This window comes from Vigna radiata, chromosome 8 (assembly GCF_000741045.1).
Source record: "Vigna radiata var. radiata cultivar VC1973A chromosome 8, Vradiata_ver6, whole genome shotgun sequence".
In the NCBI taxonomy this organism is placed as follows: domain Eukaryota; kingdom Viridiplantae; phylum Streptophyta; class Magnoliopsida; order Fabales; family Fabaceae; genus Vigna; species Vigna radiata.
This window is the reverse complement of record NC_028358.1, coordinates 21,560,875-21,566,600: the sequence shown is the minus strand read 5'-3', so window position 1 is coordinate 21,566,600 and position 5,726 is coordinate 21,560,875.

Sequence of the window (5,726 nt, the reverse complement as noted above, 5' to 3'; positions counted from 1 at the left end):
TGCAACCTAGTGTGTCTGGCACGAGAAAATGTGAGTGTCCATTTAAGTTGAGGGGTAAACCTAAAGGACACGGTTGGGTGTTAAAGGTTATGTGTGGTTATCACAACCATGAATTAGCCGAAACTTTAGTCGGTCATCCTTATGTGGGGAGGTTAAATGTTGTTAAACAGTCAATTCTTATTGACATGACTAAGAGTCAAGTTAAACCCTCAAATATTCTTTTGACTCTTAAAGAACATAATGAAGATAACATGACAACTATAAAACAAATATATAACGCGAGATACACTTACAAACGATCTTTGAGAGGGTCGAGAACTGAAATGCAACAGTTGATGATGTTGTTAGATAGAGACAAATACATCCAACATAGTAGATGTTTGGAAGATTCTGACGTAGTAAGTGACCTATTTTGGACACATCCTGATTCAGCGCACCTGGTCAATTCATTTAATATTGTGTTCTTAATGGATACGTGATGGGTGTCGCGGCCCATACAAATTTAATTGCATATTAGAAATGCAGTATAGCTAGGGAGTGACCCCTAGGTCGTCTCTCAAGGACCAACTGCGGTTCAGAATCAAGTCAACCACGAAGGGGAGTTTGTGAAAGGTTTCACCATGCACGAAAATGAAATTAAAACAGTAAAAACGAAAATTCACGCTGGAACTAGACANCTCTGACCTTTGCTCAATGTTTTAACCATAACTTTTTCTNCAGAACTCTAAATGAGATGAGGTTTTTTTTCCTGGAAAGTAGACTCAATTATCTTTCATTTGATATATAAAACGTAACATTTGGAGCTCTGGTCAGGTTGCAGTTATTTTTTTAAAATTGAGTCCAGAAAGTGAAAATGCTAAACCAAATACTAGACTAAACAAATATCTAAACACAGTTAAATTAAATTAAATGCAAAACTAAATTNAAGAAATTAAAAACAACTAATCCNACAANGCAAACTAATTTAAAGCTAAGGAAAATAAGCAACATATTTTTTTTATCTATCATTCACGTGACATCATGTGCATTAACTAAAAAATCAAAAATTGAAATGGTCTAAAATCCTTCTTGGCCGTGAGATGCACTCTAAGGTCCATTTCCCTTCAAATTGAAATCAAAAGCACCGTGTGCTCTAGTCAAATCAGCAAGTGCAATATGAAAATAAAGATGAATTGCCGAAAGAAAGGAATTAAATGTGTGCTTCCAAATGCTAAAATCAAATACCGTGAGCTGCTGGACAATTCTCCACTGGACGCTACATTCTCCAAGCCTATAAATAAGNTTTTCATTTCTAATTCCATCCCAATAAAACGCTTAAAAAGAAAACATAAGAAAGACTGCATAGTGGTGGCTGCAAGACGTCAACTCACACACTTTTTTTTTTAATTCTACAAAGCGCTACTATTGAAAGAAAGAAAAGAAATCTCAAGTGGGTGGCTAAATGAAATCAGCGTAGGAAAGAAAAGGCAAGGAAATATAACTCTCCAATTCAACCATAATCCATAATTGTAGAAACCATGTTCAAAACCCTTCTCCCCACCAAAAAAAACACGTTCAAGCCAGCAGCCCCTGAGAATGACGGCTGATGCTCTTTTTTAATCCCTAGGCCAAGTGTTGCCTCCTAAATGGGTGGGGTCCACCCTAAAATAAAAGGAAACCCTAAGGTGACAAGTGTCCTACAATTTGGGCCCATCATAATTTTTAACAATGGTCCAATGTGCAAAAGTTTGTCTAAAAAGTTTTAAACTAATAAAATTACAATACAACCAAAATTAAAATGTCTAAGGGTTGAGTCTTGAATTTATTTGGTGTCCTCCAAATGTCCCAAATTGTGTTTCCAAAATTTTCCCTGCAAATAATAATGCAAATAATTAGCTCAGAAAATTCAAATTAATTAAAATTAGAATTTCCGGTCAAATTAAGCATATATAGGAAAAACNGGAAAATACCGGACAATTAAGCACAATTCCCTGATTAATTCTAGCACAATAAACTAAGTGAAGTCGATAAAATATCGATTCATCAATACGACGTACAAGACAAACAAATATCGTCTTCCGTTGCTTGAGATCGTTGGAGTCACGTCCACTGGTTTGACATTCACAGCCGCCTTTGCATTGCTTTCAAGTGAACGCCAAAATAATTTCACTTGGGCATTGGAAATGTTTAGACGATTATTATTGACAACAGAGGGCGGTCTACGCGTTGTTGTCACTAATAGAGACATTGCTTTGATAAATGCCATTACCAATGTCTTCCCTAAGACATGTCATATGCTTTGTACATTCCACATTATGAAGAATGTGAAAGCGAAATGCAAGATGTTAGTGGATAATGCTGAGGCATGGGATGGGTTGATGGAAGTATGGCAAAATGTGATGGACTGTGACGACCAGTCCAAGTTTGGTGGTTATGTTTATCGTTTTGAGTATGCCTCTGCTGCGTGGCCTTTATTTTTTCATTATGTCAACCGTACCTGGATCATGCCGTATAAGACATGCTTCACGATACGCTCTTGAACTTATTGTTGATGAAGTAGAGCGAGTGAATAAAATAGGTTTGAACAGTGCTCGTTGTGGATGCATTTTGAGCTCAATGTATGGCCTACCATGTGCTTGTATTTTAGCACGATATGAGCCTGGAATGATTCCTGGTGAAATACATGTTATCTGGACCCGTTTAAGCATTTCAAGAACTGTGTCTACTGAATCGCTTCCAGAGTTTAGCCTTGATCGTGAAGTTAAACTGGTACAGGAACGATTCAAAAATGTTGACATTGGTGAAAAAGTCAACATANGACATAAGATGCTAGAAATTGCTTGCCCAGAGATGACATNTATGCNTGCTCCGGCGCATAAAGTGAAGACAAAAGGTGCACAGAAGACTAAAGTTGCACGACATGAGAGGTCTACGAAACGTGACCCATCATATTTTGAGCACGTTGCCACTTTTATTTCCAAGACAGAGCCTTCTTCTTCACAAAAATCTCAAGTCAAATCGAAGCCGAAAGAATTTGCGCGAAGTGATGTACCATTCTTAAATCAATTTCATCCGATTTGTCAACCATACATTGTCGATCTTGTTGATGTTGTTGCCGATGGTCATTGCGGTTATCGATGCATTGCTGCTTTGTTGGATCTAGGTGAAGAGGCATGGCCTACTATCCGACATAACCTTTATGAAGAACTAACTCAGTGGCGTGATGAATACGCAAATTTAGTAGGAAGCTACAATCGATTGGAAGAACTACGTCAGTCATTAATTGTCCACGATCAATCACAGGTATTTCTTCAAAATCTCATAAAAATTACGTTATTATATTTTTTTTCTTTTCATAAATACTTACCTTCAACCATTACAGGTTAATGCTAAGAAGTGGATGACGATACCGGACATTGGTTATGCCATTGCAAATAGATACAATGTCATCTTAGTATGTTTATCCTATGTTTAGAGTTTTACCATATTCCCACTTCGCACTCCACCGCCTACTGATATTAGACAACATCGGATCTTATGCATTGGATTTGTTAATGGATGTCATTTTGTACAGGTAAATTTCCATTTTTATAATACCATAAGCATTACCCATTACGATTCATTTACTAATATTAAGTTTCCAAGTCCAATTACAAGATGGTTGTCCGTTACCCATGGTGGACATCATTTCCTCAAACCATTGTTACCCAGAGGCATGATCATGGTCATCATTTTATACACATAGGATGCAATCATTTATGGCATTAATGGGAGCCAATCAAAGTTATGTAGATCTTGGAGAAGACTGAAATGAAGTTTATTATGTAGTAATTTAATATTTCATTTGTAAATATTTTTTTGTACTAATTCGTTGTTTTCAATTAATTGTCGTATTAATTGAATTATTTGAATTGTGTCTTAATTTCATTCAACGTAGACGATTAATAGAAAAAGTCCAAGTATGGAAAGCGTATGCAAAAATGCATTATAAATATTCAAAGTATAAGTAAACATCACATAAACAAATATTAAAAAATAAACATATATGAATCTGTCCCTTCAAGAAAATGATGCTCGTCCGCGCGCATGACGAGCACCTCTACTAGTAGTAGCAGCCTCGTACTCCTCAACAGATCTACGAGCAACCTGTAATGTCTGATTAGTTTGCTCATAGACTACAGTGTTCTATGTGACGTGTTGACAGCTTAACATGCCCTATAGCATCCTGATCACACGCCTCATACCACCCTGAAATGAATATAACCAAAAAAATAAATTAACTACATAAACTAAAATTGATATAATAAACAATCACACTTAGTTTCATTACATACCAACAATCTTGATTCAGGTGATCGTCTACGACGAACTGGGGGCACCGGGATGTCATCCGGAAGGTGTCGCCTCATGCGCAGTGCAAGACTGGGTCGACCATCGTCGTTAGCTGGAGTGATGTACGGGTGAGACACTCGTCTAAACCACGCCAGGTATCCGTCAACACACACAGAGGGGTCCTCAACTTCAACAGCACCAGTAACGGCATGCTCTACATACCTCAACTAATTTTGATCAATCGTATGAATCTCTGGCATCGGAAGGCTCTCAGGCGAACGTGGTATGATCTGCTGAAAATCGAATTGACGCAACACACATTCAGGCAGATGTCGGTGAATCATGTCGCCTAGTCGGATCCATCCTGAAAACATACATATGGCCAAGAATGGACAAGTATGTCTGTGCGACATGTATGGATACCAGATGATCGCATCATACGTGAGCCCATCCAGATATCTTCGCCCCTCCGTAAGACTCCAACCCTGTCTCGAAGGTATGTATCGTGAAGCTCATGGATGGAGATCTATGTACGTATCTGAGACTCGCCTCCTTCCCATCCTAGGAAGGTGCTCATATATCCAACTCTACAAAAAAATTACTTATTTATATTATTTTACACATTCCTAAAATATATTAAAAAAACCTTTGTAAAACTTTAATGTACCTGTAGAAGAGTGGAATATCCAGCTATCTGTCTGACACCATTGAAGCTAGCATCTCCTAGCTGCTCAAAAGTGTGTGCCAGTGCAGCTGCTCCCCAGGCATATCTCGAACATGCATTCAAGTCTCGCAACAGAAGGAGGTGATGAAGGTTGAAAAACAGTTATTTTCATATGTCATTTTGGACCTAATTACACCCTTTACTATTTAGAATGAGCTTGGAATCAAGCAAAACTCAATAAATGAGTCTGTAGAGAGTCAAAAGTTGTTTTTAGCGATATTATGCATGTTTTGCGTTGTTTTGTAGCTATTTTGAGGAAATGAAGAATGTAGCTGAAGATAAAGGTCGTAGACTCAAGAAAATAGAAGAAAATTGAAGATTTGAAGAGTCGACGCACCGCCCGGCGGCAACTTAAATTGCTGGGCGGTCCACGGCGAGGAGTAGGCACTGGCGTTGGCGCTGGGCGGTTTTAAGGGAAACCGCCGGGCGGTGACCCTTGCCGTCGGGCGGTTTGAAGGCTTATGGGAAACCGCCGGGCGGCACACTTAAACCGCTGGGCGGTGGTCCGTTGGGCCTAGGCCTGTTTTCTGCTGCGCTCCTCACCTATAAATACCCCTATTGCGAGTTCAGAGTCATTCTTTTGACAAGGGAGGATGGCCAGACCTAATTTTTCTCTCTGGAGAGGATCTCTTGGATGCTTAGGCTCCTTTTCATCTTTTCTAGGGTTTGCTTTTCCATTCTTCTTCCATTT